Source organism: Odontesthes bonariensis, chromosome 11, assembly GCF_027942865.1.
Source record: "Odontesthes bonariensis isolate fOdoBon6 chromosome 11, fOdoBon6.hap1, whole genome shotgun sequence".
In the NCBI taxonomy this organism is placed as follows: Eukaryota; Metazoa; Chordata; class Actinopteri; order Atheriniformes; family Atherinopsidae; genus Odontesthes; species Odontesthes bonariensis.
The window spans coordinates 29,390,620-29,403,541 of NC_134516.1; the positions used below are offsets into that span (position 1 = coordinate 29,390,620).

At 43.6% G+C, this 12,922-nt stretch overlaps 3 non-coding genes across 3 annotated transcripts; all 3 read right to left on the reverse strand.

Annotated features, from left to right (window-relative positions):
* Positions 1-1,183: 1,183 nt before the first annotated feature.
* Positions 1,184-1,258, reverse strand: trnat-ugu (transfer RNA threonine (anticodon UGU)). Its single transcript has one exon. It is a non-coding gene; the product is annotated as a tRNA-Thr (tRNA).
* Positions 1,259-1,561: 303 nt separating this feature from the next.
* On the reverse strand, positions 1,562-1,635 carry trnat-ugu (transfer RNA threonine (anticodon UGU)). The gene has a single exon. It is a non-coding gene; the product is annotated as a tRNA-Thr (tRNA).
* Positions 1,636-8,051: 6,416 nt separating this feature from the next.
* On the reverse strand, positions 8,052-8,133 carry trnas-cga (transfer RNA serine (anticodon CGA)). Its single transcript has one exon. It is a non-coding gene; the product is annotated as a tRNA-Ser (tRNA).
* Positions 8,134-12,922: the final 4,789 nt, after the last annotated feature.

Here is a 12,922-nt window from a genome sequence, read left to right on the forward strand (position 1 = left end):
GTATTCAAAGAGGTGTAATTTCTCACTGAGACAGCAATGCTGGCTGCTGAACTGGAGCCTGCTTCAGCAGAGTCTGTGACTTGGCTCTGTAAAGCATTCAGTCATAAGTAACTTGCATTAGAACACAGCTGCATTAATAAAACAGGTTGCTCTTTGATCTCTACTTATCTGGGTTACTTTTTGGGCTCTGCTCAGATCTGGCTTTGCAGCAGCAACATGAGCACCACCAAATCTCTGCTTGCTGAACTGGAAGGAAATAAAAACAAAGGACTGTGTCATTAGAGGACTATATTGTGTAACTATAATCCAGTGAGTCAGACATCCATGGTCAGTTATGAGTGTGTAAGTGTCCAAATACCATTGCCAAATTTAATGATGGCCGCTGCTTCGGTCCTCCTGCTCCCAGAACCTGTCCCACAGCTGGACTCTGCTGCCCCATGGTACTCTGTACCGGACCGGCTGCTGAAGTGCTGCTCTGGGTCAGACCCCCCGCTGCACTCATTGCTGTGTGGGCCCCTGAGCAGCACTCGCTGCTGTTTGCTGTTGGTTAATGGCAGAATAGATTTATCATAATTAGCATGTGTACTAATATGCACACACACACACACACACACACACACCTTCACTGCTGAATATTGAACTGAACTAAATGGTTTTTATTGTTCTTTATGTGGTTCTTTATGTGGATTTTGCCATTTACTGATATATTGATGATTTAAAAGGTTATGTTGGGTCAAGTTTTTGATTCTTGGTTTGTAGAAATTGTAAGTGATCCATAATAACATTTCATTTTCAGATGTCTTGGTGCATGTAAATAGTTTTGTGAAGTGTGATACAGTGACATGGACATATATAACAAGGATAAGTGAAAGGAAGGCTTATTGAGTTTGTTTGTTCAAAATGAGCGATGATAATAAATGTTACAAAACACGAGTAGCTCTCGGCCGTTTTTATTTTGTTAAAGCAGCTCTCAGAGGGAAAAAGGTTGGATACCCCTGCCCTAACCATTTGACTTGTTATGTGAACGGAGGAAAATTACACTCTGAAAGCATAAAATAGGTATAAATGAGACTTTAAAAGCTGTGTGCTATTTATACGCACTTTCATTAAGTGGACCAGTGAAAAGGATTTAGTAGAAAGCTGATAATAAGCTGTTTTCTTTGCTAAGTTATAGAAGGACCACAGGCACTGCTGGGATTTGAACCCAGGATCTCCTGTTTACAAGAGAAGGAACTTTGACCAACTAAGCCACAGCGCCACATGGTTCATAAAACTGATGAAAGAATAAAGAGCAGGAACTGGATCCATTTCAGGAAATGTTTTTGTGATTTATTTCCAATACTCATGTGATCTCTGCATAAATCAGGGCTTGATGTTATTCAAATAATCTCTACATGTGAAAACATTGGATTAAGTCCCAGTTCCATCTTCTGTACCTCAAGAATATTTAAAGCCATGAGATGAAGTGCCTCCAAGTACAGACTGTTTTGGAAGTCCAGCACTGCTGAAGCACTGCTGTACACAGTTATGGCACCATGTTGATGTACATAACAACACCTTAAGGCACTGCTGGGATTTGAACCCAGGATCTCCTGTTTACAAGACAGGCACTTTGACCAACAAAGCCACAGCGCCACATGGCTCATAAAACTGATGAAAGAATAAAGAACAGGAACTGGAACCACCTCAGGAAGTGGTTTTTGTGATTTATTTCTGAAATTCATGTAATCTCTGCATAAATCAAGGCTTGATGTTATTCAAATTATCTCCATATGTGAAAACATTGGATATAGTCCGAGTTCAATCTACTGTAACTCAAGAATAGTTAAAGCCATGAGATGAAGTGCCTCCAAGTACAGACTGTTTTGGAAGTCCAGCACTCCTGAAGCACTGTTCATGATTCTAGGATCTTCCGAGCATCCTCACTGGCACAGAGGTTTGCACAAGGCACAAGAATTTTACTTACCCGAAGGAGTGCACTTTTGAAGTAAGGTGTATGTAGCATAGTCATACTTTTGGTAATCTAATGGAGGCACGTCACCAGACACTTTTTACCGGGGCACGTGCCTCTGTAAACATGCGTTGTGCCCCTGTAATAATTCCCAAATACATCCTTTAGACTACGCTACCACTGATATGTGCCAAGGATGAATAACATAGGCACGATTTTCCCTACTTCAACCACGTAACCTACTTTAGCCAATGCTGCATAGGTCTACCAAAGAGTGAAGTGAGGAGGTTGTATTCGCAGGCATTGGGTGCGTCGCCTGTTCAGCGAATGGACCGTGTGTGACGCGTAGCGCGCGATTTGGAAGTTAAGATGCTGCGGCCCTGCTCGTCATATTTATCAGCGGATAGTAGCCCACACATTTTGCCAATTGAAGCGTAGTAGGCTATATGAACCACTACACACTGATGGGTTGCTGTCATCGTGGTCATGGACATGAGGAAATTCTTACAGAATCAGAAGCAACAAGGAGAACTGAGCATGAAGTGGAGGGAGGTGAGAGATTTGTTTTCTGTTGTGTCGACGCCCACCCCTACCTATAGGCCACTCTAATTTCTTACACCAAATAAACAGTGTCTGGTTCCATGGCACATGAAAAACTCGAGACAATATCCTATTCTGCCAATTATAGCCTATTTACTAAACTACCTTAGGCATTAATAATGGGTAAAATGTGGGTAGGCTAGTTTAAAAGGCTTCTCAATCAGGGGAATAACTTCTCAGACCATATAAGGAACTCTTAACTTAAGATTTTGACTTTTTATTTAGCAATATTCCCTCTTGTAGAAGTATTTATTGACTGTGCCACAGTGAGATTAAAACATGTTTAGTTCCTGGATTGAAATATTGTTCATTATTTTGTATCTGTTGATCTGTTGAAAGTTGTAACACTGTGCATACTGTGTTTTTTAGTAATATTGCCTCTTGTTAAAGGCTTACTTGATTGTTTGATGAGCTACAGAAGGAGGAATTGAAAAGCTAAATGGCTGAACTCAGCTGTTTTTATTTGCTTAGATAGCCTGTAGCTCTGTTAAACCTGTTGAAGTTCGTGCACATTTGAATAAATGTTCTTGTACTTCCAGTACCGGCTCATTTTCTTTATACAGTAAGGTAGAGTTGGTGGAGGGGTTCTGGAACCCAGGTTCAAAGAAGAGCTTTGGGATGTCCTTCAAGAAGCCTGGAGAACTGTTCCTGAAGACTCCTTAAAGAAAGGACAGAAAGCTCGTCTCAGAGGGTTCAGGCTGTGTTGGAGAATAAAGGAGCTCAGACCAAACGTCCACATTCAGTCTTGTTGGAATTATACAAACATATTGTCTTCTCTGCTGTATTTCCATTCATGCTTGCATGTGTTACAATAAATTGCTCCATCTTTTTTCCCATTTTCCTGGCAAAACATAAAGGAATGAGGTGTGTTTTAAGACTTTAGACCACTTTTAGAGGACTTTATAAAAGCACATACTTTATGCTTTACTGAAGAAAGGGATGATATGTATTAGTTCAAGGTGCTCTGTATTTAGTCTGACCCACAACTGGTCACCACAGGACCATCATCTTCAACATCAGTGCTCAGTGACAGCTGCAGAAGTATGTGTAGAAACCTGATCTGTATTTAGACTGTTTCTGTCCAGTCCAGCTCTCTGAGCCGACAACAAAACTCCCTCTGAGTGCTGCCCACAGAGGGAGCGGGACGGCTTCCTGAATCTGTAAACTCCCTCTGAGCGCTGCCCACAGAGGGAGTGGGACGGCTTCCTGAGAGGGAGTGGGACGGCTTCCTGAATCTGTAAACTCCCTCTGAGCGCTGCCCACAGAGGGAGTGGGACGGCTTCCTGAGAGGGAGTGGGACGGCTTCCTGAATCTGTAAACTCCCTCTGAGCGCTGCCCACAGAGGGAGCGGGACGGCTTCCTGAATCTGTAAACTCCCTCTGAGTGCTGCCCGCAGAGGGAGTGGGACGGCTTCCTGAATCTGTAAACTCCCTCTGAGTGCTGCCCGCAGAGGGAGGGCTTCCTGAATCTGTAACCTCCCTCTGAGTGCTGCCCACAGAGGGAGCGGGACGGCTTCCTGAATCTGTAACCTCCCTCTGAGTGCTGCCCACAGAGGGAGCGGGACGGCTTCCTGAATCTGTAAACTCCCTCTGAGCGCTGCCCACAGAGGGAGCGGGACGGCTTCCTGAATCTGTAAACTCCCTCTGAGCGCTGCCCGCAGAGGGAGCGGGACGGCTTCCTGAATCTGTAAACTCCCTCTGAGTGCTGTCCAGAGAGGGAGCGGGACGGCTTCCTGAATCTGTAAACTCCCTCTGAGCGCTGCCCGCAGAGGGAGCGGGACAGCTTCCTGAATCTGTAAACTCCCTCTGAGCGCTGCCCGCAGAGGGAGCGGGACGGCTTCCTGAATCTGTAAACTCCCTCTGAGCGCTGCCCACAGAGGGAGCGGGACGGCTTCCTGAATCTGTAAACTCCCTCTGAGCGCTGCCCGCAGAGGGAGCGGGACGGCTTCCTGAATCTGTAAACTCCCTCTGAGCGCTGCCCGCAGAGGGAGCGGGACGGCTTCCTGAATCTGTAAACTCCCTCTGAGCGCTGCCCACAGAGGGAGCGGGACGGCTTCCTGAATCTGTAAACTCCCTCTGAGCGCTGCTCACAGAGGGAGCGGGACGGCTTCCTGAATCTGTAAACTCCCTCTGAGCGCTGCCCACAGAGGGAGCGGGACGGCTTCCTGAATCTGTAAACTCCCTCTGAGCGCTGCTCACAGAGGGAGCGGGACGGCTTCCTGAATCTGTAAACTCCCTCTGAGCGCTGCTCACAGAGGGAGCGGGACGGCTTCCTGAATCTGTAAACTCCCTCTGAGTGCTGCTCACAGAGGGAGCGGGACGGCTTCCTGAATCTGTAAACTTCCTCTGAGCGCTGCCCACAGAGGGAGTGGGACAGCTTCCTGAATCTGTAAACTTCCTCTTGCCGTGTGGAGCTGCAGAGGCCTGGGGATGATTCTGCAGGAGCTGGACATCCTCTGAGTGAGGAGTCCCAGCAGCAGCAGAGACCTCTGACTGCTCCTCTAACAGCAGCAGATTTTCTGTGTTGGCTGTGTTGGAAGCAGCAGAGACCTGGGACTGATGGTGTTCTGAGCTCGCTGTTACAGCTTCTGGCCTGTTGGCGGGTTCCTCACAACTTTCCTCTTTGCCACTTTCAAAGGAAAATATGTAGAAACCCTCAGACTCATTTTCCACAATCTCTTCATCTACTATGTCACCCCACAGAAGTGCAGGAGAGGATATTCTGCTTTGACTCGTTTTGCTTGTTGTTTTTTAGCGTTTGTCTAAATGACTTTTTAAGTACGTGTTGTTTTTCAGGCGCTTTGTCTTTCAGGCTTTTAGAAACTACAGTGATGTCATGTCCTCTGGTGTCATGTTTCCACTGTGATGTCATGCAAAACTGTGAAGTCATAATCAGTGATGACATCACTTCTTGTGATGTCAGAAGCAGTGGTGCTCTGTTCTCAGTCAGCAGGCATCACGTGTGCTGTTTTGCTCTCTGTTTCAGGTTTCTGATCTGAACTGTAAATAATATGCAACACATGTTCATAGAGCCCAGGCAATGGTGGCAAACATGGGTTGTATGAATGCTGTATGAGATGTAAATGAAAACAGAAGCAGAAGTCCTGGAAGTGTCTTTGAAGCTGTTTTGTATGTTGTCTACACTGACTGTGAAGCAAAAGTAACACAACAGCCACATCTGCAGCTTGTTCTCAGTGTTTACAGCACAATCATTCAGCTGCTTTCATGCATCAACATAATACAGTAATAACAGTGCAGTCATGCTGGTTTCTATTAAGAGCTGCTTACAAGCAGAATGGGATTATTTCTACGTGTCAGCATACAGTGTATAACATGGATTCCAGTAAGAATCTGACTTTGAAAGACAGAATCAACAAGTAAATGATAAAGTGTCTTCCTGTGGATGTTCTCAGATATGTACTGTATGAACACTGTGATCCTTTCCCACATGTCCCAGTATGTCTGATTGTGTTCCAAGTGAGGGTCAGACTGGAGAAAGTGTCATGAAGCTTCCACCCTTAAAAACCCTTAAACAGGCAACGTGCACCAGGAGATACACACTCTTTAACATCCTGTAAGGGGTGTGCTGGGAGGTTTTCACTAATTAAGTTGGCATTTATCAAAAGTCTTGTCTGGTATTAGCATCTAGATCACATGATTTGGTTCAGGCTATCTTTCATCGTTTCGTCAGCCTGATCAGAAAACAAAATTGCCGCCAGTGGTGGAGAACCTTCTTCCTTGGGGGTAAGTAATCATATATTAGTCTACTTATTTTCAATCAAACAACAATTTAAATTCCTAATATTAATTTGTCTAAACATTCTGATGAAGAAAAAATGTTTCAACTGTGTTTGTGGTGCTACTTAGCAGCTTTTGAAATGTATGTATCCCCTGAGATACTTTAACAGATTAGGGGTAGAAATTTGGTCAATGTGCATTATTCAAAATTTTGTTTTGGTCTGGATGGGATTTTGGGAGACTGGGGAGCGATGACAGTTAAGGCGGGAATAGCTATATTGTTGATAGTGATAATGGTCTCCCTATTGGTGTCTTGCATTATACCCATTCTGAGAAGGTGTTTGCTGCAAGTGATGTTCAAACAAACAGTGGAAGAAACCAGGAGGCAGATGACCATGCGAGACCGGGTCTGAGGACCAACGCATGGGAGAGCTGGTCAACGAATGAAGGTTATCAACTGACGGTTCACAAGATTCTTTCTTCGGGTGTGGAACCAAGTATAGCCTGACAGGAAGAAGAGATGCTGAAGATCTCTTTGATTGGGAGTGACGTACTGGCGACCTCTCCTCCCAGAGTTAGCTTAGCAGTTCCAGACCCAGCCGGACAGATGTTCGGCCAGAAGCAGACGACTCCAGAGTACGGGAGATGGGACGGGACTGGAAGAGCGGCATTACATTGCATTTTATTACTATTGTTGTGTGATAATCCATAATTTTATGTATTGTACTTGGTACAAAACTGTGATTAATTCATTTGATGGCGGTGTATTCATTCTATGTGTATTATCAATCAGAACTGATCACTGATATGTCCATTGCCAGTTGTGTTAGTCAACTGTTCGGAGTGCGACCTTTGGTAAAGTGGTCGGTCGCCAAGTGGGGTGGGGCCGTAGGTGAGTTTTCCCAAAATAAGAACATGAGTTACGAAAGTAGCGGCCAGTGGGTTTTTCGCTCCTATGCACTGCGAAGAGTTGACAAGTGTGATGGCAATGTTAAAATTTGTATTGTTGTTGAATTCAGTATTGTTTAATTTCATCATTTAATGATTTAATGTGATTCGGGTACATATATATATTCCTTTTCATTTATTCAATATGTTCCCTTTGACTTAGAATGTAGAATTATTAGAATAATTTAGGACTTCAACTCCTGAGACAGACCTAAGTTATGGCGATCAAGAAAAAGCTTATCTTTTGTTTGTCAGAAATGGTCAGTCTTCGAAATGGGTCAGAGAAAGGAGTCGTGTCTTCAGAGATCAATCTATGCAATAATTCATACGATCAACGACACATCTGGCCTTTGTTTTATTTCATCAAATGGTCTAAGGAACTTGTGCTTCTTTCCTAGTTAACATTTCGCAACCCTGGGTCAATAATGTTATCGTTGTCGGCAGGATTTGAACCTACGCGGGGAGACCCCAATGGATTTCTAATCCATCGCCTTAACCTCTCGGCCAAGACAACGACATACACACTTGTTCACCTTTGACATGCAACGGTTACAAATCATCATCTTCATGATGTACTTCAACTCCTGAGACAGACCTAAGTTATGGCGATCAAGAAAAAGCTTATTTTTTGTTTGTCAGAAATGGTCAGTCTTCGAAATGGGTCAGAGGAAGGAGTTGTGTCTTCAGAGATCAATCTGTGCCGAAGTTCATGTGATCAACGACACGTCTGGCCTTTGTTTTTTTAATCAAACGGTCCAAGGAACTTGTGCTTCTTTCCAGGTTAAATTTTAGCAACCCTGGGTCAATAATGTTATCGTTGTCGGCAGGATTCGAACCTACGCGGGGAGACCCCAATGGATTTCGAATCCATCGCCTTAACCTCTCGGCCACGACAACCACATATACATGTGCGTTCACCCCTTAACATTCAATGCTTACAACTCATCATCTTCTTGAAGGACTTCAACTCCTAAGACAGACCTAAGTTATGGCGATCAAGAAAAAGCTTTTTTGTTTGTTTGTTAGAAATGGTCAGTCTTCGAAGTGGGTCAGAGGAAGGAGCTGTGTCTTCAGAGATCAATCTGTGCAATAATTCATACGATCAACGACACGTCTGGCCTTTGTTTTATTTCATCAAATGGTCTAAGAAACTTGTGCTTCTTTCCAGGTAAACTTTTCACAACCCTGGGTTAATAATGTTACCGTTGTCGGCAAGACTCTAGCCTGCGCAGGGAGACCCCAATGGACTTCTAATCCATCGCCTTAACCTCTCGGCCACGACAACGACAACGACATACACGCTTGTTCATCTTTGACATGCAACGGTTACAACTCATCATTTTCATGAAGTACTTCAACTCCTAAGACAGACCTAAGTTATGGCGATCAAGAAAAAGCTTTTTTTTTGTTTGTTAGAAATGGTCAGTCTTCGAAATCGGTCAGAGGAAGGAGCTGTGTCTTCAGAGATCAATCTGTATATCAATCTGTTCACGTCATCAACGACACGTCTGGCCTTTGTTTTTTTAATCAAACGTTCCAATGAACTTGTGCTTCTTTCCAGGGGCCCGTTGCACAAAAGTAGGATAAGGGATTAAGCGGGGATATGTTGGCTATCCTGGATCAACTTATCCGTGATCCGGTTGCACAAAAGTAGGATAAGGGAAGTGGGATATGTTTGTAAGTTACCATGGAGATTTATTCTGTGAAGCTAGCCTGCTCCAGACCAGGCTAAGTTCCAGGATCTGTTTAATCTCATTCCTTATCTCAGTCAGCGGTCGCCACAATTGGAAACCAATATTTATTCCACTGCCTAGAACATATTGTTAAGACATTTAACTATACTGTAAGGGAAAAATGAATTCATATACATTGTATGAGTGTTACTCTGTATCACCCGGTAATAACTCATTTAAGACACTTGTTTTTCTCTTTTCTCCCTCTTTCAATGAGGGTATTGTGCTCTTATGATTTAACAACTTTAAGGACTTTGACAGGGAAGATGGCACGATACAGAGGTGCCTTGGCTGGAGAAAGGGAGGAAAGATAGACAAAGTCTTGAACATATGAAAGGAGTGACTACGTATTAACCTGTATATTAAATGACTTGTTTTCGCCTAAGAGTCAGAGCAATTCTGAACTCTGTTCTGTGTTGTTCTCTCTTGCAAGATATTATTAAAAGCATCTTATCTCCTCAGAAAATAACTGACTCTGTGCCTTACTAAAATTTCCACAACAATCTCCACTATCATTATTGAAACATTTGTGATCATTAATTACAATAATTTTAGGTGACTGATGATTTTAGATGAATCACCAGATAATTTAGTTTCCCACAGACTACACATAAAGTACATCACCATATAAATATAAATACACATTAGAGAGTACCACGATGTTCCTTTATTGAACAAGCATGAATCAAAGCAAGTAAACCATCAGCTCCTTTCAAAACTGAAGTCACACAGTGCTCTACAAGACAAAAAGCACAGAATCAAAGCATGCAGTTTGAGACAAACTGTTTGTAAAAATGGGCTATACAAATAAAATTGCCTTGCCGATACAGCACAAAAACCTAACAAAAATTCCTCTGCCATTGCAGGCCAAACTTAAATCAACATGCAATATTAATTAAAATAATTTAACACATATTGGTCTCTGACCAGCCGACCACAGTCGTCATCCGGGAAGATGTAGGGAATGTCCCAGTCTATGAGAGCTGGCACTCTGGGGGCCCTCTCCTTTCTCAGGCAGGCCACATTGTGGAGAACAGCACAGGCCACAATGATATCACCTGCCCTGTCTGGGCTGACTCTCAGGTGGGTCAGACACTGAAAGCGTGCCTTCAGTAGGCCAAATGTCATTTCTATCCGGCCCTTGTTCTGGCATGGGCATGGTTGTATGCCAGTTGTGCCTCCAGAGGGTCTGCAATGGGAGTGAGCAGAAAAGGCTGGCAGGCATACCCTCTGTCACCCAGCAATACACCCAGGAATTCACCTGTGAATGCAAAATGTTACCATCCCAACCTCATAAGTAGTGACAGTCTTAACACAGCCATGATGTTAAAAGTGGTTATCAATAGAGGTTCTGTGGCTCACCTTGTGATAGGTGCCGATAGATCTCTGAGTTCCGAAACACTCGGGAGTCGTGGACCGAGCCGGGCCACTTTGCCACAACATTACTGATCAAATAGTCAGCATTGCAGACCATCTGAAATGATAAGATGTTAAACCAATTAATGCACATCACAGGCAATGTACAGTGTTCATTAATTAACTTTATCAAAAGTCATGTTCACCTGTACATTGATGCTGTGGAAGTTTTTCCTGTTCACAAAATCCCCCTCATGGCCACCTGAGGGGGATTTTATTTTGATGTGTGTGCAGTCCACTGCACCAATGACATTGGGGAAACCTGTAATACGATGCAATGAGTATCTTACTCTGAATATTAATATTGTAATTGTAACTGTAATTTTTTATTTTAAATTCTTACCTGCAATCCTATAGAACTCCTCCTTGATGTCACAGAGTCTTCTATGCCCAGGGAAGGAGATGAAGATGCTTGCAAGTCCTTTAATTGCGTTTTTTATTTCACTGCTAAAACAGTACAGGCAATGTGTGGGCAGGCACATTCTTAATAAAAAGTTGCTGCCATGTCCATTTTGGTTGCTTCCTTGCGCTTGACTCAGAGCGCGGATCTCGAAAACACATGAGAAGCTATAGCCTACAGAATCATACGCGGCGGACAGCACAGCTTTATGCCAATTACGCACACAGGCTCCACACGCATCGCGTCTGCAATCATAACTCATCAGGGGAAATCACATTTTGCCAATATTTTAGAGACCCCCCAACATTTCCCAAATCATGTTTTCGGGGGGGTCTCGTGTCAGTTTCAGGGGGTCTCGGATCCCCCGAGTCCCCCGTAGTATTTCCTTTTTGTTTTATTTTCTCCGTCACCTCTTCATATGCTTCCATTAATCATTATTGCTCCGCTGGGGTACCCAGGCTCCGCCCCCGCAGTGACGCAACACCTTCGGCTCTGCTACACTTACTCAGGCAAACTGCTCGTTCAGGTGGATTCGAGTTCCCGAAAAACATGGGAACTCCACCCACTTTTTCGGGAAGCAATCAACTTTGAGCAGCGCCAACGGCCCAGGGTAGAGGCGTGTTCAAGGTAGTGACGTGGTTGAACTGCCACTCAACCCATGGATTGTAAACGGAAGCGCTTCATTCAATATCAACATGGAGCAGCGTCAAGCTTTTGACACTGCTGTAGATGCTGTAATGAAAGTGTTTGACGAGAGATTCTTGTTTAAAATCGAGCAAAGAACAGCCCTTGAATCATTTCTTGACAGGAAAGACGTTTTCGCCTTGCTCCCTACTGGCTTTGGTAAGAGTTTAATCTACCAGTTAGCCCCGCTGGTAGCTAAATCATACGTCAGAGGAAAGAGTGGTGTGATTGGTTTAAGCTTAGGCACAGCCTTTTCTGGCCTCAACCAGTAGCAACCCGAGGGAGGCGGGTTGACCAGGCCATTTCGAATCGTATTCGTTATGGTCTTGGTCAGACCAGAATCTCGAAGAGATTTGAAAGTCTATGTTAATCAGGCTACCGCTGGGGAGAAATACGCCGCCCTTGTTGCCATGGTGAATCAGTGACTCTATGATCGATCGTGGGGTCTATTTAAGAAAGCCGTGTGCAGCACTTATCCAGGATCGCTTTCACCTGGCTTGATGAATCCGTGTCTGCTCATCCTGTAATAAGTAAAAATACAATGAAAAGCTACTGAATTCTGAGTACTACTCCTTCCCCATGTGACAGGGACGGTAACTGAAAAATACGGTTAGCTCTTGGAAGCTCTCACCCGTCTGCACGGTTGGTTAATGTAGCCCTCACCCGTTGTTAGTGGTTAATAAAGGATTCAAACACGCTCCGGGATGTCCAGCAAAAGACAGACGAAGTTGAAGTTGACTTTGAGAATGTTTATGTAGAAGCTTCGTCACCATCTACAAAATCCACACACTGTCACCAACAGAATATCCAAAGTGCATTAATGTGTGTGGTTCTGAAATGAAAATAATAAACATTGCTGAATATCAGATAATAACTTCTGAATATGCAATAATTACAACTTCACCCATATGCACATTTAAATTAGAGCAATGTACAAATAAGGCAAGGCAAGGCAAGGCAATTTTATTTATAGAGCACAATTCATACACAGGGCAATTCAAAGTGCTTTACAGCTACATAAAATCACAAGAAGGCAATAAAACCATTAAAAAGGAATAAAAAAAATAAAAGAAAGAAATTAAAAAAAGAAAGAATATTTAAAACCCATTAAAATAATCATTAATTAATTAAAAAGTGAAGAGTGCAGATAAAATACTTTCAGGTGTCATATGCACAGCTAAATAGAACTGTTTTCAGCCTGGATTTAAACATTATCAGAGCTGAGGCCTGTCTCACATCTTCTGGAAGACTGTTCCAGATTTTAGGGGCATAAAACTGAAACGCAGCCTCACCTTGTTTAGTCCTGACTCTGGGCACCAGCAGGAGACCCCTCCCTGAGGTTCTCAGAGCCCGAGTTGGTTCATATGGCTCTAACATGTCAGAGATGTACTTTGGTGCTTGACCGTGAAGAGACTTGTACACAAGCAGAGCTGTTTTAAAGTCTATTATCTGA